The sequence below is a fragment of the Ammospiza caudacuta genome, chromosome 6 (genome assembly GCF_027887145.1).
Source record: "Ammospiza caudacuta isolate bAmmCau1 chromosome 6, bAmmCau1.pri, whole genome shotgun sequence".
In the NCBI taxonomy this organism is placed as follows: Eukaryota; Metazoa; Chordata; class Aves; order Passeriformes; family Passerellidae; genus Ammospiza; species Ammospiza caudacuta.
The window spans coordinates 8,333,781-8,356,097 of record NC_080598.1 but is presented as its reverse complement, the minus strand read 5'-3'; the positions used below and the strand labels follow the sequence as shown (position 1 = coordinate 8,356,097).

The following is a 22,317-nucleotide window of genomic DNA, read 5'->3' as shown; positions in this document are numbered from 1 at the left end:
TGCATATTCTTCCTGAAGAAATCAGAATCACCATTATAATCATACTAAAATCATCAGCCAAAAGGAAGAAAACACTGTTTGACTTCATCTGCTCCTCCAAAATTAAAAAAAAAAAAAACACTTATTTCAGCTCTGTGACTGGTAAAATATCCCAGCTAAATATTTTACAACAGACAAAACCCAAAAGAAATGTAGAAAATTTGGACTGAAAACATGAGGTGCTTCTTAGTATGACAAAGGCGCTTTTTTTTTTCTTTAGAGGAATCAGTTATTAAAACTAATGTAGCGATGGCTCCATGAACTCACCAGAGGCTCTGATCACAACCTTACACTGCCTCATGAAAGCCAGCAGGGAAGTTGGGCAAAGTCATGAACTAAGTTGGCTTTGTAGAAGTCCCAGTAACTCTCTCTTGCCCACACTTCCAATAAATTTTGCATGAGGGTTGGCCTACCAGCTGGATAACAACCAATTAGGGAGAGAGACAAGGAAAACCCCGCCATCCTTTGCTACTTCAGTAGGACAAATCAAACTGAAAACCAGTGATTCACATTCTTTGTTCACTAGAACTTATTAAGGCAAAAAAACCTCTGATATATCTGCATTAATATTTACCTCTAAATTAAATCTTGTGTGCAAGTGTAAATCTGCTATACTACGTATGTTATTCCTGCATTTATCTTGGAAATTAATGAACTAAGAGAGACACTCCGATAATTTCACAGTTGGTTTTCAGAAGCCAGTGGCTGTAGTTCTATTGGCTTGAGATTTCAAATGAGCCAAACTGCATCACAAACATGTATCCTATCAAGTTCTGGGTCGCAATCCACAAAACTTTACAACAAAAGGCAGAAGTTTCACACTGACACTGCTCTGCAGAACCACCTGAAGGATGCATACAGGTGCTGCCTTAGAAAAAGCCGAGGCAAGAAACTCTGTCAAACGCAGCATTAAGTTATTCATGTGCTTTACTGAGTGTCAGGCAGAACCCTGGACTAACCTCTGCAAGGGAAGAGTATTGTGAACAACGCACAAAAATATCTCACCTTGCTCTGAAACAGCCATATGGTTCTTTTCGGTCTCTATTAATGCCTGATAAACAAAATAATTGGGAAGACATGCTTTGATTCCATAACTGAGTTTCAAGATTCTTCTACACACAGGTTACTAATACCATCAATCATTAAGTCAGGTAGGAGCTGAACAAGTAGCTATAGACAGGTGTGGTGGTCCATATCTAAATGCATAAATAGGGCATTAAGGTGTCAAGCTTCTGCAGTTGTCATGAAATAGAATCAGAAATTCTGCTGGAACCCTCTAAGTGCATGCACTCTGCAATCCTCTGTGTGAACATATTCAGCCAACAATCACAACTCCTTCCTCAGTCAAAAAGAAAACAGACAGAAAGAAAATAACATTGCCCTCTGCATTTTTGCATAGGGAAGTGTGAGATAAAACCTTGTGGCCCTCCTTTTCCACATAAATACACAGAGGTGAATGCTTCACTGTGACTTTTCATTCCCAGGTGGGAAGGAAGCCAGGAGGAAACCCTTCTCTCAGAGTGAGGGTGCAGCACCCAGCCCCTGACACTGCTCCTGGTGCCTGTGCCAGCATCTCCCAAAGCACACCTCCCTCCCGGGGCTGCCAGCCCCAGCTCTGCCCTGAAGCACAAACCTCACTGCCCGAGGTCAGCATCCCCCTGAGCCCCCTCCAGGGAGGAGTAACACTGCTCTGTTCTGTGCTGTCTTTAACCTGACACTGATATGTGAAGTAGCCGTCAGAATTACTCCACGGGGGATACCAAAGGCAGTCCTTTCCCCGCAATGTGCACAAGGCTGGCCTGGTGCACATTAACCTATTTCCCTGTCTGCTTATCTAAGCATCCCAGCTATAAATAAGACGTGGCTGAGCTGTGGCACTCGTGGTTGTGCCCCCCTGCAGTGTGCAGAGCAGCTCTGCAGTAGGTGCTGGGGAGGGCTGTGAAATAGGGGTCTCCTCGAGCCAGGTCTCATCAGCTCTTGGAGATCTAGTTCTCACCCAAGATAGCTCAGCTGCCTTGGAAGGCATAAAATCAGCAGGATGGCTTCTGTGGTTTGTATTTCATACTTCTAAAGTCCCGTACCTTCTCAGCAATATTTCTTGGGGGCAGTCCTTCACAGCACAGACTACTTCTTCTGCTCATTGCTGCTTCTTAGTCAGGGCTCCTTCCAGGCTCTCCCTGACTGGCCAAGCCCACCCCCTTTTATCACAGTTATCTTCACTAGCTACAGCTGCAGCCCAATTAAGGACATCACAGCCCATCAAGAACAACCGGGGCTTATCAGGGCAAGGCCTATAAACAGATATTCAAATACAATACAGATATTTTACTAGGACTCCTACTATACTGCGGTAGTGTTGGAAACAAAAAAGTTTTAATAAAAGGCAAAATAACAAAACTCTTTACGAAGAAAAACCGAGCCAAGTGCAAAAAGTTCTTGCTTTTAGTAAAACACCTCACAAAAGCAATTCATTGTTTTCTTCTCTTCTTTTCCTAGTAAATTGCTCAAGACTTTTTAGCTTCTGTCCAATTGGCTGTCCTTAAGTTTAAAGTGAAGTCCCCCAAATCCTATGAAGTGTCTTCTCTAAAGGAAAAATCTTGTGAGCATTTTTCTTTTTTGAAAAGACAAAAGCCAGTTTTGTCACTCCATCACCAAAGAGCCATTCCCACAGTGCTGTATGACCCATCACCGCTGTGCTACAGCTCAGACACCCACTGCCAGACAGATCCCAGGTAGCCAGGACAAGGCCCAGCACACCAGGGAATATTTGCACAATTCCCTCTGCCACACAGGGTTACTTATACACCGTGGCAGGGCAGCATCACAGTGCTGTGTGCCAGCAGTGCAGGCAACAGATTAATCCAGTCCCTGCTCCTTGACACTTTCACAAGGAAACAGGTCACAAACAGAATGATACCTGCTTGGTGCACTGAAAAATGCGTGCTGTTCGCTTCCAGAAAATAAAATTAACCACCCTACCCCTCTTCCCTCTCATACACAGCCCTCTAACAGAAAGATGGTTTCTTTTGTCTGAACAGGTTCACGGTCATGTATTTAGCTCTCTACATAAGCTTCGCTTTCCTAATGCATTTTTGGGACACCTAATGTTGACTTGGTGCAAGGGCAGAGTTTCTGAGAGTACAGCAAGAATATATCCACAAACTCAATTTTTGAATGCACTGATAGTTCATATTTATGGAGCTTGTGTGCAAGCCTTAAATATGTGCATGTTTCTGACATTCAGTCAAGCACATGAATGTTCTGAACACAAATATTGTACACAGGAGTGTCAGCTGTTACTTTTAAAAATCCATATATAGAAACAGGAGGAACCTACACTCCACATTCACACTCTGAAATCTTAAAAGTGGCTCCAAACTTCAATATTCTTCTGTCCCTACAGCCATATAATTACTGAAACAATTTCTGAACTGACAGAAACAGTTGTCTGCATTGGTGGCAACCATAGGAATTTGTAGCACTCAGAGAAAGGGGAAAATCAAATACCAAGCAGAAGGCCAGGAGATCAGATCTGAATGAGAACTCGGTCACATAAATTATCCAAGCTCAGATATCACATTCCATCAGAAGTTCTTGGAGTTCACCTGGGATGGAAATGAGACCTGGAGAAGTAAGCTCTTGTGTCAGCATGCTCACTCCTCCACTGCCTCTGCAAGGAGCAAAGCAATGGCAAAGCAGATCCTGTGTCTGACCCACAGCTGGGGTGAATGATGACATGGGGGCAATTAGCACTGACTGCATATTTACCACCATCAAGTCAAGCCCAACACCAGCCCATTTTTTCTTCCAATCAGCTCAGTTTGCCATTTTAAATTATTCCCCAGATCAGCACAAGGTGCTGCAAAGACAATCAATAAAGAACAGCCTGATAACAAGCATGTACAACAGGTGAACCTGTACGAAAGGAGGTCAAACTATGAATGAGCAGAAGCCAAAAAGTATCTTGTAAAGCTCTTTAACCAGAGGGTTCCTCAGCTAGAAAGGGTGTCAGCAGAGAACATTGCATTCCATTCTGAATTCCTCCCTTTGCCTTTAGCAGCTGCCTTCAGAGCCTGCACTTGTTTCTGTAAACCCCCCTGTGCTGCTCCCCGTGTGCGTGAGTTTAGAGGGCAAGGGTACTGCACATCCCTGACCCACTAACAGATGGGGCTCACCTCAGCCAATAACACAGATTATGGGCTTTGCAATACACTCTTATCCGATTACATGCAAAAAAAAATTCCACTATCTGCCAAACACGAGTCTTCTCAAAGAGAGGGGAAAATTTGTCTTCTGCTCCACCTTCTGCTTTGCTGTTAACAAAACTGTTCCTTGTTTTCTTTTCCCCCCTGGACTCCATCATACATGATTTGCACATCATAGGCTAGGAAAAAAAAAAAATCTTGGCAGACTTAAAATGTTCCAGTTAGCTATGGGAGTCACCTATTTAGGTATGAAAATGGCAAAATATGTTATCAGAATCAGGTATTTTAACGTCCTTAGTCTTCTAAAAGTAACACCATATAATAAAAATATCATGGTTCCGGTGTCTCACCACCCCCACAGCAAAGAATTTCCTCCTGATAGCTTATCCATCCCTCTTTCAGTTTAAAGCCATCACCTCTCATCCCATCACTACCTGCCCCTGTAAAAGGTCCCTCTCCAGCTCTCTTGTAGCCCCTTTTGGTACTGGAAGGGTGGTCTAAGGTCTGATGAATTAGCACAGGGCTATTTAAAGCTAATTACAAAGCATCCCTACTTATTCCCAACAAAAATTTCGCATGGCTTTGGAAATTCTATTTTGATGCTTGTCGATGGCAGCAATAGAGAATTAATTATGAACTGTAGCACCCCTTTGGGCATTACTGAAGTCTAAACAGGCAATAAGCTGCAAGCTTAAAAGGTCTGAGAAGGATTTATGGTGGACTAACAGATCCAAAGAAACTGCTTTTGAGGAAGCTAAAACTCCACGACAACACAATGCCAGGCAAAGTCACTTTAAAAACTGAATTGGTAATGTCCCCTCGGCTGAATGCAGCAATTGGAGAGGCCAGAGCCAAGAACAAAAGTTTAAATCTAGTCCACATAATTCCATCACACAATTCCATAAACCACCTGCCTCACCACGTTTTGCCATCCCAACTCTAGGGGGCCAAAAGCAAGAAAAAACAAACTCAAGTTTTCTCCGAATTACATCAGTGTTACTGGGACATTGAAATAAGAACAATCAGAATTTAACTGACTATAAGCTATCACAGTAGTGTCTTTCTAATTTGTGTTGTGGTACCACCTACCTTTCCTGACACAGAATGGGGTTGCTCTTGTTCCTTTCCCCACACAGTAAACTGCCCACAAAAATGTGGAGGAGATAAATAAAACCTCTGAAAACCTAACCCCCACTGAACACAGGATTATCAACCCAGAGCAGAAAGAAGGCTTGACACCACACAGCTCAAATTTAGGGACAAGTCCGAATTTTTTTCCTTTCATGGAACTAGGAGTCTAAAGATAATTTTGGGGAAGTTTTTACTTGCTTGTAAACGTTAACTATGTATACATGAAAGAGTTAGTCATCTTCTCCAGGTCAAAAATAAACACAGCAATTTCCACAATGTGTCACAATACAATATTAACTGCGTATCTGCACAGTCACTGAATCAGTGGACGCTTAATAGCCTTAATTTAGAATATGTATATTTTCCAGAATCAGACTTCTGAACCCTGAACTACTAACACCACTTCTGAAAGGGTCAGTTTGCTGTATAAACACCTCTAAAGCTGGTGCCAGTGATGAGAAACAAGCAGTGTGCCCTCCCTGACACAGAGAGGAGGCTGCGCTTTCCAAGTCCATGGGCTCCTCACACAGAAAGAGCTTGAACAGGGAACGTGCAGCCAAGAATTTGCTCACACACAAAACTCACACCCCAAATTCCTGTTATATAGGTACACATCTATTCTAGAGAGGCAGGCAAGCCAGGCTGCCAGCACAGACACAGAAAGCAGCCCCTCAGCCTTCCTGTAGTTCCTTGACTCTGGATCCAACACGAGAGCAAGCTGAGAAAACAGAAGGACCACGGGGAGGCAGATCTCAGTTTCAGACACCTGAAATTGTCTTCATTTTACGGGAATCAAAACACACCGTGCCCTTCAGATGCAAAGCCTCTTTCACTAGGAAAAGAGAGCTTTTCTGCTGACACCAGGGGAAGCAGAGGGAGGCAAAGAAACAGACACAGGTTACCAAGCATTCACAACAAATGAACCAGCCACGTGGGAGAGCCCCAATGGCAAACATATAGCATTTCAAAGTTTTTCCTTTTTTCCCCCCTTTTCAAGGTACTAGTTATAAAATACCCGAGCAGTGAGACAGCTGGAGCAGATACAAGGCATGTGCTAAAAGAGGTGAAAGACTTCAAGCATACTCATGAAGAGACTGGAGAGCAATCACCTCTGTTTTCTAGTTTCTTACACTTAAAGAACATCTCCAGCCAAAACATAGGCTCCTCACATCCACAAAAAATGGGATATTGACAGGAGACCAGAAAACCCTGCTTCAGCACATCTTAACAAAAACAAAACCTTTTCAGACCATCCGTCTAGATTCTAGGCGAAACTGAAGGAAACCTGATCTCCCCACAAACAGCACCACCCTGATATCAGGGCAATTAATTAAAAACAAGCAAAAAAAGAAACTCAGAGTGAAACAGAGACAACTTCCCATTTTTATATGATTTCCTTTATACTAATTTGTTAAAAAGTCACCTGATTTTACAGACAGGGCAGGCAAAGTCACATCACTTGTGGCAGACCACACGGCAAGAAGAAGTGGAATGAAGAATGCTTCAGTTCCCCTGCAGAACTTCATTCCCCCACCACACACACACTCTGAGATGCAGCTGCAATATTTTTTCCGAGCACCATGAAAAGAACAGCACCAGCAAACATCAAACAGTGCTTTAAAAGGTATCAGCGCTGGTTGATCAAGGTTCATCAAGGCTGTCGGGTATCAACGCTGCAGGTCCATTTAGCACGGGGAAGGACAATTCTGCAGCCACAATGGTGAAAAGAAGTGAACCAAAGGGACGAGCCAAATGCCGTGTCACAAAGCAGCCTCCCAGAACACAGACCCGATAAGGCAGCAGCGATAAGGAGGAGATGGGGCAAGACTCAAGTCAAGGGAGTAAAGTGGCTAATTACTCCTCTGAGCCGCAAGTAAAGCGGTTAAAAATATACATTTTATACTCTAAGGCTTGTATTTTCAAGGAAAGAACTGTAAATTTGTATGTTTCCTCTATTTCTAAAGAAGCAAAGCATGACAAAAACGGAGACTACGGTAAGATTTAGGCGGAGTAAGATTTAAGATCAGGGACATGCTGAGAGTTGAGTCAACAGTTTTAATTCTTAAAACCTTTACTGACCTCATAATACACAGAGAAAAAACTGTGTAGAGTTAGGAGCGAAAGTCTGTTGCTGCTTCAGTGCAAATTCTCATCCTCCAGAAAGGACAAACCCCGCTGTTTTTAGAGAAACACCGGACACCTCAAACTAAGCATAAGTGGGCACACAGAGTGCCCGTGTCAATGATAACAGACATGAAATCCAGTTCGGTTGTCAGCCAATCTGCTTTCCACCCATGTAATATAATTAGCACCCAAAATAAAGTGGCGAAATAAAGAGGGAAGCAAGATGCCCTCTTTTCTGCCAGATCAAGGCACTTCGTGAGCATCAATTAGATGTTAATGTCCCTGGGAGGCAAGCGTGACAAGTCTCATTAAGCCATTTTAAAGATTAGAACACTGAGTCACAGATTAAGAACTTCCTCAAAACCAAAAGCAGAGTCAGAGAGGGGGGCAGCTACACCCCAGCTGGGACTGGCAGCAGAGGACAGCACCTTACTGAAAGGTTTAGAGTCTCTGCTGAGAAAGAAAGGCAGGGGGGAAAAAAAAAGTTCACGCTGCCACGAAGTTTCCTGTCCATGCCAACACGCCTATGTTTTGACCTGCAAGGGACCATCTTTAGGTACAAGAACGCAGTTCCATTTCCACGCTCAGATCTCGTTTCGGCTGAAGGCACCAACAAGGTTGCCAATTGTAAACAGCTTTTAAAGACGACAGAGACCTCCAGATCTGTTTCAATAAACTTGAGAGAGAACTCAAAGCTTTTTGATACTGGCTCAACTTTGCAGGCATAGGGGGAAATAAACGTACAGTCACCACTCTACAGGGCAGCTATCTGAATTCAAGTCACATGCTGAATTTAGACACGAAAAACGGAGTGAACACGACAAGACAATCACTGTTAACAAACACTTCGAAGCGTAAAGAGAAACTCGGCAGATGCCGTTCTCAATTACCCCAAAAGGTGAGCAGAGAAGGATGTTACGCTGATTAACACACTCATTAGGACGCGTCCAAACTAATACCCCGCTCCAATCGTTGTAACATGTTGGGAAGGCGCTCGGCTGCCTTACTCGCGGGCTACTCACTGAGCGAAAAGATTATTTTGACTTTTCCTGCGTGGCCGTCCGAGCCAGCGCGGTGCCACCGTCCGGGAGGGCTCCCGGAGCGCCGCACCCGGACCCGCCGGTGAGGGCACGGCACAGCCCGGCTCATCCCGGCACGGTACGGCACAGCCCGGCCGGCCCCGAGCGCCGCCGCCCGCGGAGCAGAGCCCGGTTCGGGGCGCTCCCTCCCTCCCGCCCTCGGACGGACCCCCGTGCCCGGCGCCAGCCCGCGGGTCCCGCTCCGTGCCCCGCTGCCCTCCCCGCCCGGCCCCGCCGCACCTGCTGCGCCTGTCCCGCAGACCCAGCGGCTGCAGCGGCGCCGCCGCTCCTCATGCTGCCGGCGCTGCCTCGGCACGGCTCGCCGGGCTCGGGGCGGGGCCCGCGGCCCGCCCGCCCCAGCCCTGGCCCTGCCCGGCCTCGGCCCCAGCCCTGGGTGAGTCGGGCGGAGCGTGCTGAGCCCCGCGCAAGGTGTGCGTCCCCCGCCGCCCCGAGCGGGGCTGTTTCTGAGGGGCAGTTTCTGGGGGCAGTTTCCACGGGGCAGTTTCCACGGGGCAGTTTCCACGGGGCTGTTTCCACGGGGCTGTTTCCCGCAGCCGTCCCAGTGGTTTCGGGCCCCGAGCGGGACGAAGCGGCCCCACCTGCCATAGGGGAAGCGCTGCGAGGGACAGCGTGGGAGCCCGGGGCGCTTCCTCTCGGCTGCTAAAGTTCTGGTTTTGAGAAGGATAAAGGTTGTCACGTATTCGGCATGTTCAAGAAGGTTTCGGTCTGCAGGCAAACAGAAAAGCACTGGGGAGAAAGTTCAAGATCAGCTACCTGCGCTGGCGCTGTAACTCCCAATTCCCATCGACAGTAACATCTTGCTGACGGCAGATGTGGTTGTATAAAAGAGGAACAAAGGAAAATAATCAGGAATTACTTGAAGTGCAGAAAGGGAAAATGAGCTAAAGCCCATATCTGCCAACCTAAAGGCTTGGCAAAAGCCCCAGCGGGCCCACTTTATAGGTAACCTCAGCCAGCCATAAATACTTTGACACATGCCCCCACAGTCACTGCACCTCAGAGGCGCTGCAGAAGGCTGTGGCAGAGCAAGGCAGCGGGACCCTTGGCCTGCCGTGACTTGAGCTCTGACCCTTTTCTCACCTCAGCCAAATCTGAAGCGGCTTTTTGGGTAACAAGTGTGAATGGGGCCCTTTTCGTCCTTGTACAGCTGAACATAACAAACTCTCTAGTGACCCAAGTGGTTTAGCCAGCTCTCTAAAATAATTTGTCGATGTTAAGGCGAGAATTTAGTTGTAGAAAATCTCTCATTTGGGTTGAAATTTGTCTTCTAGTTTTTTTGCATTGTGCTTGGCTGAACCCAAGTTTTACTCAATGATTAACTTTGAATTGCAATATGTTTGTCTGCTGATTTAACTTCAGGAGATTAACTGTACTTTCTCCTCCAAGTGATAAAAGCAAGAATATAGAAATAATGGTGCATACTATTTCCCTGTTATCTAAAAGACTATCCTCTTTAGCAGCCTTGGGGAAGGCAAGAACAAGGAATGAGAAAATACTCTTGGCAAACTTCCAGGAAAAAAAGTGATCGGTAGTTATCAAAGGGGCATGTGTGTATGAAAGAAATAATATTTCTATGATTTTTACAAAGTCTTTATAGTTTCCACTGTGTTGTTATTATATTTCTAGAGTCCCAAACCTTCTGGGTGGTTTTTTCATAAGCAGCTCTTCACAGCAGTGTTCCTCCTGCTTCTTTGTCAGAGCTCCTCCAAGGCTCTCCCTGACCAGCTAACCCACCCCCTTTTATCCCAGTTATCTTCATTAGCCACAGCTGCTGCCCAATTAAGGACATCACAGCTGGAGCCCATCTAGAACAACTAGGACTGGGGCAAGGCCACTTATACAATACATAGATTTTACTATGGCTCAAAGGCCACCTATACAATACACACTAAGCTTCAATGGCCACCACCATTTAATTTCCCCCTTTTCTTTTAACAATTATACAATTACAATACATATAACCCACCATGACTCAAAGGCCATGTACCTCCACAACTCCTTGACTCAAAGGCCATATTTCTCACAGCTCTCAGGCTGCCACAGCTCCTAGCTGTCCTATCTTCCACAGCTCTCAGGCTGCATATCTCTATCACATCAGGGTCACCACTTGTTATATTCATATTTCTAGAGTCCCACACTGTTGTTGTTAGATTGCTAGAGTCCCATACCCTCTCTCAGTGTTTTCTTATGGTTGTCACAGCTCCTTGACTCAAAGTACCACAGCTTTTCACCAGTTGTTGTATTCATATTTCTAGCATCCCATACTGTCACAACCATGTTTCTAAAGTCTCGTACCTTCTCGGTGATATTCCTTGGGGGCAGCTCTTCACAGCTGCCCCCACAGACTTCTTCTCCTGCTTGTTGCTGCTTCTTAGTCAGGGCTTCTTCCAGGCTCCCCCTGACTGCCAAGCCCACCCCCTTTTATCACAGTTATCTTCACTGGCTACAGCTGCAGCCCAATTAGGGACATCACAGCTGCAGCCCATCAAGAGCAACTGGGACTTACCAGGGCAAGGCCTATATACAGATGTTCAAATACAATACAGATATTTTACTAGGACTCCTACTATATTTCCCCCTTTTCTTTTTCTTACAGCGACAGGTTTTACATATTCTACTTACAGTTATACAATACATATATTTTCACAGCTCTCAACTGTACCATACAATACAACTAGGACTCCTGCTATACCACTGAGGGTCAGAGAACCCAGAAATATAAAGTCTGAAAGACTTTAGCCCCTACTGGGAAATATTCCAAAACCTCTTTCTTGAAGATAGCTGTTCCTTTTTGGTTAGGAAAGATGCTTGCAGCACTGGTCTCCCACATGTCTTCACCTTCACAACTGTCCTCTTCCCTCCATGCCTCAGAAAGAGTTAGTAAGTCCATAAAAAGATAACCCTTTCCTGCCAAGTTCTTCCAAAGCTTTTCTGCATCATCAGGGGCTGCATGAAGACCAGCGGGAACCTTGCTGTTTATTAACTATAATTAGTGTATTTACTCATTGTCCTCCACTGTTTGATCTTTGAAAGTGGCTGAAAGATGACTGTATCATTTACACTAAACTATTATCACAACCATCTTTAAAAATTATGTTTCATTAGATGTTACTTAACCAGAATTAAGAAATTCTTTATTCACAGTCACACCTACCTCTCTCCAAAGGAAAACATAAGTGAGATACTCAAACTGAGATAATCACTCTGGGCTAAGATGAACCCACATCAGTTAAAAGATTAGACTAAAAAGCATTAATCAGGAGCCACCAGTCTGGCATTACATGGGGCTCTGAGATATCCTAGCCCACCCTCCCTCCTTGGAGGTGAGGGACACACAAGCACAAAGGGAGAGAGCAGCTTCCCCAGGTGCTGCACAGCCTCACCTTGCCAGGACCAAGTTCCTGACCCTTTTTTTAACATTGTGGCTGCTTTGTAATTGTTTTGTTCAATCCTAGCCTGTTCTGCATTGAAAGGAGAGGAAAAAGGAGTAAGAATGGTCCTTACAAAAAACAATCCAGCCTTATTAGCTGGTATAAATACAGCTGCTAACTCTGCTGTAGGATATTGATCCCACTCTGTGGCTGGTGATGTGCAGCACCCCCTTTCCTGAAATGTGCAGGCTTGTCTATTCAAATTCTTGTAAATGGATTCTTATCTACATATCCAGCACAATATCCAGTTTGAATACCCTTTTTGTGGTATTCAAACAACTTGTCTGATCCTTTCTGATGAACTGTGGGTGTCTTCAAAGTTAACTGAATTTTTCATACAAGAGAGATGGTCTGGCTGTGCCCTGGAGACCACGCTGAGCTCCCTCCTCAATCATTTCTTTTCTTTATGACTTGGAGAATTCATCATGTATCAGTTTGTGATCTGTAGGGTGCAGATAACAGCACTCTATTCCTTCCTTCCCTTATGGGGGTTATAAGGATAAAACCCTCCTATGAGGCTGAAACTTTGGCATTCTGCTGCATCATGTGAAAGACTATGGGTATTTTCCTGCTCTTGTTTTGAAGTTGCTCATCGTACTCATCTCTGGTGAGAATCAGTAGTTAAATACAAATTTTCATGTTCTCTTCCTTCATTAATGCTTGGTTTGTATCAACATAGAAAGCCATTAGGGTGGTTCTTTTAAAGGAATTTTGCTTTATAGAGTGAGGAAAAGAAAACAGATCTAAGGAAAGGAAGCTGGATTCTTTATGTGGGAGCATGTAATTTTCCTGGGGCCTGGAATAGCTGGATTTTCTTACCACATGTGCAGGAAATAGCCCTTCCTACCCAGTCCTGGGTGTATCAGATAATACCCTTAGCATATAAAGGAACTATTCCAGTGTGAGACACCTTCCAAACAACAGTTGTGTTCAAGTTTCCAAGCACATTAACAGATTTATACAGGTCTATTGAGGCAGAGTTCAAAACACTTTGATTCATTAGAAAAAAGCAGACAGAAATACCTGTGAAGCACACACAGCTAATTTTCTAGCCTTTTCCCACGGGAGGCTCCAAGTTCATTTGTTAGGAGAGTTTGGGGATGGATCCTTCATCATCCTGCCTTCCTCCTGTGATGTTTGTTTGATGCATGTTACTGACACAAATCTAGGAAATTTCACTCTTTGGGCCTTTTCTGGCTATATCTCCCTGAGGCTAAAAAGGGTGTGAAATTTTTAATAACGCACCAAATCTGGGCACAGGATGATCTCTTGCTTCTGGTATCATTCAGCATTAATTGATTCATTTCCTAAGACACTTTGCTAAATGCAATTTCAGAGAGAGACAGACCAGCTAGCCAGCACCGGCCTCTTCAAAATCTTCAGCTCATGAATCAAAAAAAATTCCTTCTTTGAAGGCAGAAGAAATTAATCTTAGAATCTGTAGGATAACTTTAATTTTAGTAAGGCATGAAATTATGGTCCCATATTTATTCCTATAATGGAGTCATGTCTCAGTGTCATTTTACTTCATTAAGGGATAATGTCAGCTCTGGTGATGCTGTAATTACAAATCCTGGAAACTTTTTTTGAGTTCTGAAAAGCAACAGTCACAACCCCAAGAAGTTTTAAACCTCTTATGGGGCACATATAATCTTGTAAAGTGTATTTGAATTTTGAGAAGACTTGACAGATAATCAAATAAGGTGGACATTATGAGGGGTGGAATAAACCATTATGAAAAAGAGTTGCATCTTTTGCTTTCCTCCTTGTAGCCAGTCTTTTAGTCAACTCTTAAAAGATTTAGTCTTTCAGAAGGATATGTTTTTATAATTACCCTTAGGAATACCACTAAAAGCCTTCATTTTATCAGTGTTAAGTCATCAGAGTTTATTCCACAGATATTTAATATTTTCATTTCTGACACTTGGGTTTGTGTGCTCAAAAGAATAAAAAAAGAAGTTTTTGATTCTGCTTTGGTTTGCAGAAGTCAGTACTTAGAAATACATGAGAGATACCAAAGCCATGGAGCTGCTTCTGTTGAAATAAATGCCAACATCTCACTGACTTCAGAGAGAAAAGGATCAAGTAATTAGGTGTTGTTTTGCATGGATTCCAGCAGGCTTTGGATCAGGCCTCATTTCCCCAGCCCGTGCTTGCAGCATTGCTGCTTTGGATTGTGCTGACAAACGACTCTCTGTAAAACCAACCCACCGAGCTCAGCAAAGCTGATAAGATTTCCTTCCTGCACTGCCGTGCTAGCACCTTCTCTGAAAATATGCTCCCACTTTGGCCATACCTGATTTCAGACTGAGGCTTTGCAGAGAAAAATGAAACTTCGATGTGATAAAGTGATAAAGGAATTTAAGTTAATGCACACTCTTCCAAGCCAAGTGATTCCAGGCTATGTGCAGCTGGGAAATAGATTCTGCCTTGCTGGGGTGCTAAAACACCTGCATGAGCCAGTGACTACCAGCTGCTTGAGGGATTGTCACATTGCAAAACAGGCAGAGAGGGTTCAGATTGTATCTGGAGAAAAACAGAGCTCTGTGAGAGACATGTTGGGGAAATTTTGTGAGAAAAAAAAATAAAAACAACCAAACCCAAAAAATAGAAACAACTCACACACCTGCGTGGAAACAGTTCCTAGAATGTGACTGTCAGTGAGTAAGGGGAACATTCTGTGAATGTATTCTTAATACAAATTAACTTTTCTGTATGTGTTGTCAGCAAGAATCTAGATTATTTCTTGTCTGTGGGAAAGCTTCTGTCAGAGACAAAGATCACTTTCCACATGCTTTGATCTTAGCATATTAAATCTTAGCAGAGACTTTATTTAATTAAATGTTATTTATGTTTTGTGGGTGTTACTGAACAAAGAAAGACTTCCCCGAGTGTCATTAATGGAAAAGTGACAGAGGGTTTGAACCAGGGAGGACCATCAGTCTGAATGCAGAGATATTTTAGGGAAATCACCATTTCTCATTCAGCTGAACACTCAAACATACTTGCCTAACTCAAGGTGAAACCACAACACTTCTCAGTGCCATCCTTCCAGTCTCTCAGAGTCTTCATTTTGAAGTTAACCACTGAAATTGCTGCTTTAATTGCTGTGATTTCACACACATGAGCAAAGCTCTGTTACAAGGCTGGTGCTGAACCTTGGGGAAGGAGGTACTGAGGGACTTTCTTTGGCAATGCCAGAGTTTACTTTGGGACATTCTGGTGACTGATCACTTAGTGTGCTGTTATTGCACTGTGTTAGAGGAGAGGTGACCTCACTTCTCATGCTCAGCCAGGAAGGAGTGGCCAGGAAGAAGATATGTTCTTTTTTAAAAATCATCTAACACAAATGTTTCTGACCTGCTCTATGGAGATAATAGAAAACAACCAGCAACTGCTGGGCATGAGTTTTGTCTGTTATACATTATTGTCTGTCTTGACAGCATAAAATTAATAAACTACATGTATTCAAACCCCCTTTGTTTGAAAAATAAGGTTGCTAAGATACAAGAGTTATGCACATTTAATGCCATTTATGGTCAGAGGATCCTGTCAATAGGAGGGGAATAACTGAGACCTACAGGTTCCACTAAAGTTTTGCTCATTATAGTTGAACATACTTCAGCAAGAAGTGCTGATAATGATAAAAATTTGGTTTACCTATAGGTTTGCGTTTCAGTATGATTTAAATATGTTACAAATAATTGTACGTGTGAATTTTGTCCAAAACTGGTCAGTTTTCATGGGCCAGGAGGTTAAGTGGGTATGCCCAGGGAAATGTGCATATTGATATTTTTCACTACTGTCCTTATTGTTAAGAGAGAAAATTAATCCAGCCTCTTACATTTCACTGGAATCAACGCTATGCTCATTTAGACCAGAAACCAACTTGTCATCTGAACCTGCTCATGGCCAAAAAAGAGAAAAAAAAACAAAAGAAAGAAAATATAACAACAAGTGGCAGCGCAGCAACACAACTGCTAAACCTGAAGGTATTCCTGGCACTGCCAGGCTGCCCATAGTACACACACAGAAGAGACTTTTCCCCAAACTTGGTGCTATAAAATTGAGAGCTAGAGGTCTCTAATCACTACCTTAAACTTAGGAAAATTATCCTCAAAAGATTGCATTTCTTGCTGGGTAAAAATACAGCCATGTTCTCAACCTGCTACTCAAGAATATGCTCTTCAAAGTTTAATTGCTTTTTAACTACTCACTGCAACTCCAGTCTTTTTTCTATTTTAATTTTCTATCCAGCTACAGCAGCACTGAAGATTTCTCTTTCTTATCTGATCACAGGGAAAAAAAAAAGAAAAGGAAAAAAAAAGAGCAGCTTGTTTCTGCTTCCACCCTTTCATCCCTGGTTTCTTGAATGGGGCCTGAAGCAATTTACCTGTTTAACCTTGTGGGAGAATTAAGTTATTCAAGCTTAGTCAACTTCAGTTTCCCAGTTAAACTGGCCCCCTGCCAGCATTGCCAGTTTTCCATCACCCTGTGGGGAAGGTTTACATAACATCCCCGCTCCCAGGGAGGCTCAGTGCTGCCTTGGTGATGTGCACAGACACCAGCACTGCCAGAACCCCTCGCCACATTCAGAGGGGCTCAGGAAGGGATGGTCACATTCACATTCTCTGAAAAACCCCTTTGCCCAGGACTTTTCTCCTCGGGAAGCTGAGAAGCCTCAGAGAAAAGGAAAACAATTCTTATCTCATTTGCTTCTCCTGTGTTGTGCTCACACATGCAATGTGTTTGGAGATTGTTTACCCACAGGTGATTGTTCCATTGGATTCCGCTGTGAGTTGTTTTCACTCTTTGGCCAATCAGGACCAAGCTGTGTCGGGGCTCTGGAGATAATCAGGAGTTTTCATTATTATCTTTGTAGCCTTCTGTAAGTATCCTTTCTGTATTCTTTAGTTTAGTAGTTTAGTATAGCATTCTTTGATATAATAAAGTATATAATAAAGTATATAATAATAATAATAATAATAATAATAATAATAATAATAATAATAATAATAATAGTAATTAGCCTTCTGAGAACATGGAGCCAGATTCATCACTCCTTCCTGCCATGGGGCTGCCAGCAAATACCATGGGGATAATGCCCTTCAGCAGTGCTAACAAGAGGAAAAGCCAGTGCCCCAGTCCCCCTGGCACAGCCAAACAGGGGTTTTAGTGAGTGTTTGACAGCGTTGGGACCGTGTGTGGGATGAGGCCATGGCCGTTCTCCCTGCTGTGGTTTTGGGGATGCTGAGGATGCCGCCTCCCCAGGGATGCAGGACCACATCTCCTGCCAGCACTTGGCCATTAGCTCAGTGCTTGGCAGAGCCGTGCCAGCCCACAAGTTGTCACCAGCTGCCAGGGTGACAGCAGGGCCTGTTGAACAGCCTCCTTTCCCTTCCCTGGCTGCCTCAGCGCACACGATGGCAGCACCAGCAATATTGTTCCTGACAACCTGCAAAATATTTGTGTGAACTTCACCATTTAGTGTTTAAACATGTCATGGTGGCAACTTCAAACAAACAAGCAGAGCTTACGGTGAGACCTTTTCAGGCTTGCACCATCTGCCAGTAGCTTTCTTGTGTTCGTGCCAGCATTAAAAAAAAGGAGTATTCTCTAATTAAAAAAAAAAAACAAAAACAAAAACAAAAAAAACAGGTTTTGTGCATCTGCAAATTTGTCAGCAGGGCAGATGGCATCCCTTCCTGCTCCTCAACAGCCAGAGTCTGAAATAACACTGAAGAGGAAGAGCCTGAACACACTGAGAGCAAAACCACTTAGAAGTGCCTGGAAGGGCAGCAGCAGCACTCGGGAAGGGAACAAAGCCTGGGCACAAGTGCATTCCCTCAGCCACTGAAATGAACACTAACAATACCTCATTCCCAGGGCAAATCCTCTTCAGCAGAAACCCTGGCCATCAGCTGGCTCCGGGATTGTTCCTCTTTGCTCACAGAGCTGACATTTCTTTAAGTGCCTTTTTTTCTGGCAATATTTGCAGTTCCCAATACGTGGGAGTGGGATGGACCTGTGGAACAGCACAGCTCAAAAAGCTCCTTTCTGCGTGTGAGTGCTCCTTTCAGCTCCCTGTATTGCATCCTTGCAATTCCTTAATGAGCAGCAATCATGCTGCTCTTTCAAAATACCATCTGCCATCATCCATTCACCAACACACTGGTTAGCAATGGATAAGATAAAGATTAAAAGGCATTTTCAGAATTAAAAAAAAAAAAAAAAAGTCAGTTTGAAAAATCTCCACTGGATTCCAATGGTTTATTTACTTCCTGGTGATCAAGAGATTCCAATGGTCTATTTACTTCCTGGATCAAGAGATCAATGGCCTTTTACTTTCACTCCCAGAGACAAATATTTGTTATCAGATGGTAAACAAAAGTTTAATGGTACGTGGATAATTCATATTGAACTTCAATACAATAGGAATGCTATCCAAGACTGTTTCAGAGAATGGTTTCTTGTGAAACTTCACAGATGAAACTTCCTTATTAAAAACAACAAAAAAAAATTCTGCATTTTGAGCAGGCTCCCATTTTAATGAATTGAGTTAAAGGGCTGGTTTCCTTCATGCCACTTCTCTTGTCATTTACTCCAGGCAGTGACAGAGCAGGACATTTTTCCTAGTGCACAGTGTTAGGATTTTTGCTGGGTGCTCACGGAGAGAAGATTTATATTTTTGTATTTTTTATTTCACAACATATCCAGACTTTGGAAACTTGCCAGGTCTCGCCTTCAGTTTGGCTTGAAACGTTAGTCTGCAAAGCACCAATAAGCATCTGAAACTAAACTAATGTCTGCATGTCATTACTTCTAAATGTGTAGGTGCTTGTGGTTTAGCATTTCTGCAGTACTTTTTGTTCCAGACTGTCATTTTGCCTGCCCCTGATAGTGTGTGCAGCCCCAGTTTCACCCTAATAGCTCTGGCCAAAGGGGTCAGCTGAGAACAAGGCCTTGGAGCATCTCCCAGGGCCTGGCTGGGCTCTGTTACCAGCACTGCTGAGCACAAAAATGCAAAGTTTAATGAAGTCAGTGGAAAGACTCCTACTGGCTTTGGGTTAGCTTTGCATCCAGCTGTAAATTATGGGACTTGGATTTTATTTCCATTACTTGTCCACAGTGTACTTTGCCTGTGTTAACAGCATAGCTCCTTTTTAAACAATGACAGAACTGATCTTTCCAGTCAAGTGATCCATTTGTCAGTAAATTACACTGCAATATGACCAGATAGGCACCCTAAAATTGCTGCTGGATGGAAAAGAGTGAAAAACCTCTTTCTGGGTTTGTGGGCAGTCACTAGCTTCAGGGGAAGCACCCAGTGTCCTGTCATTCTTTGTATTCAGCATTCTGAAATGGAGGAATAGTTGCTATCCCACCTTTCCAGAAGAACAATGTTATCTCCTTTCTAGAAGATAAATCAGAGCTCTAGGAAATGATAGGAAAACTGGTCTCCCGTGACTCCCTGGCTGGCCAATGGCAGAAGTTAAATTAACACAGGAATATCTAGCTTATGTCCCATTTCTGCTCTCTCTGTTCCTGTGACATTTCCAGACTGTGTCACAAAAGAAAGCCCATAGGAAGTGCACAGGAAATCAGGATTTTGTCACTTTAACAAGTTTAAAGAAATACATGTTCTTGGAATTAAAAGCAGAGGCCCTGAAAACAAAAGAACTGCTATGAAGGAAGTTTAATTTTAAGTTATAAAGTGATTGCTCTCCCTACACACTCATCTAAATAAAATTAAGATGTAATAAATAGTGTTAAGTAATTAAAGCAATCTAAATTAAAAAAAAAAAAAACAGGAAAATTTTCATTAAGAATACTGGTGGTATGTCTGTGCAGTCATGTAGCAAGAGACTTTGCTCTCTGAGAAACAATTTTCCCTCAGAACATGTTCTATTTATAACCCCCCTAAGCCTTTTGCAGTATGTTTCCTGTTCAGACACCAGAAAATGACTCAGCCAATCAGTCCAGTCACTTCCCAAACATGGGATTCAAAACTAGGGAGAAAATCAGGAACATGCTCAAAACTTGACTGATGAGTCAAAATACTCTTTAAACTGATTCTTTTGGGATTTTTTTTTTTTTTTAAGGTACATGTTAGAAATGGTTCACCTTGTCATTTGGGAGCACTTAGGTGCTTGTTCTCCGAGAATGATATTTCGTTCATTCATTCACTGTGAAATGCTTTCTATCTCTGTAATTACTCTACCACTGTATTATATTTCAAAAGTAATGGCCAAAAACTGACATGGACAAGTCTCCCACTGCTCTTCTTTGGGCTGTGGTGGGCATTATTATGAAGAAGCACTTTATACTTTTAGCTTGCATAAGAAACTATATTGGAGTTACAACTGGTTAAAATTGTGATTTTCAGCTTATTTACTAATTCACTGCTAATTTTTAAGCTCTAGAATATGAGAGATGTTGCTACATTTTCCATGTACAAAAGTGAACACTATTTAAATAATCCATAAACCGCCTCCAGCACACTAATCTGCAAAAAAATTGGAGATGGAACTGGAACACAGAGCAGAAGCATTCTCAATTCTCCTTTCAAGAGCAGGAACATTATCAAAAACAGGATGGAGTTCCATCCTAAAACAAGAACTGATGCATAGCTGCAATCTGCATGATTCATCACGGCTACAACCACAGAAGTTCTTCCACACTCCACAGCTGAAAAAGTGTTTCCTTTTGTCCAGATGTAAAAGCACCACATTTCTGGCATTTCAGCCATTTAGCTTAAAGAGAGCATCACCTGCAAGTCTTGTCCTAATCTAAAAAACCCCAGAATATTCCTGACCCTTTGGAACCTGAGTCATGTCTCAGAGTTTATGAGATCATGGCCTGTTAAACAGAAGAGCACATATGATTCACAGCTAGAGAATTACCTGCATTTGATACCTACTTCAATTTATTTAGGTTTGCTTTTTTCAGAGAGATTAAACAGCCTTTCTCTAATGCCACTGTGGTTTTTTTTTTTTTTTTTCAGGCAGATCCTTAAAACAGGTTGGAAGTGGCAGAGGAATGTGGTAAACAGCTACAAATGAGAGAGGGAGTTTGAAACGAAACTTTTTCCACATTGAGGTTTTGAAATTAAACCTTTTCCACAACGGGGTTTTGAAATTAAGCCTTTTCCACATTAACTGAGCTAAATTCACATTGAGAGTGTTGACAGGCCATTTGTGGGCCTATGGCTGGCATGGCTTGGGTGCCCCATCCGTGCTTTGGTGCCAGAAGCCGTGGGATAAATAAGGATGGGGTGTCGCTGTCAGGCTGACAATGTCACTGTGAAAAACGGCCCAGGGCACATTCCAGCCCTATCACTGCTGCTCTTTCATCTGCAGGGGCTGCTCTCACTGCCTGCACCAAAGCAGAGCTCCAGAGCACATGGAAAGCATGCAGGGATAACTGCCATGGAAACATCAGGGGAAAATCAAAATACCCGCACGTTTTCAGCTCCAAGTGCAGTTTCTGATGTGGTACCACCTATGTCTGCTCCAAGCTTTGTCCCAAGCACCAGCAATGCTCACTGGGGGTTCAGGATGGAAAACTGACACGTGTGAGCAATGAACTTGCTCTTACAAAGTGTGTGTCTCACTGCCTTCAGAATGCTGTGGCTTCTCCCATCTCTTCTTGGCATTTCAGCTTCCAGTTTCCTGCCTCAGATACCCAGCGATATTTTTATGGCAATAATGAAACTGCTCATTAACTCCAGACATGCTTTGCTAAGTCTTTTCTTTTAATTAGGAAAAATTTATGTTTCTTAGGTAATATATACCCATTGTCCCTCATTTTTTCCAAGCCCAAGTTCTTGTCCTGTATGGGACAAGGTCACCCTGAATTCTTCTGAAAAATAACATTTTTATAGCTTGACATGGTGCACATGTTTACTGGGAGTGGACAGAGAGATGGGTCTGCAACACCATCACAAGACCCAGGGCAAGCACACGTGACCCTCGCCCCAGAGCTGCAAGAAGTTTTGATTTAAAATTTTGTTTCAAAATAGATTTGGACAGCTGCCCAAGTCTGAATGCCTGTGCTGCATTCTGCAACAGAGAGGGAAGAGGCAAAGAAGGGGGAAAGAGGGAGGAAATTGGATTAAAAGAAAACTCCCCAAGTAAACATAGGTGAAATAATTAAAGAGAGACCTTGGAAAACTCCATCTACTTTAAACTTCTTAGAAAATAATGATTTGGAAATACAAGCCAAAGTATAATTAAACAGTTCAACAGTGTACCTTTTATTTAACAAAAAGTCATTATACAACTGCAT

The 22,317-nt window shown here is 43.1% G+C and overlaps 1 protein-coding gene across 2 annotated transcripts in view; it reads right to left on the bottom strand.

Moving 5' to 3' along the window:
- MICAL2 (microtubule associated monooxygenase, calponin and LIM domain containing 2) overlaps positions 1–8,851 on the bottom strand; it is a 75,923-nt gene extending 67,072 nt beyond the window's left edge. For both annotated transcript variants that reach the window (XM_058806462.1, XM_058806461.1), the window contains exon 1: positions 8,819–8,851. The gene's annotated coding sequence lies outside the window, so the exon portion shown is untranslated. The remainder of the gene's footprint in view (positions 1–8,818) is intronic.
- Between the last annotated feature and the right edge of the window lie 13,466 nt (positions 8,852–22,317).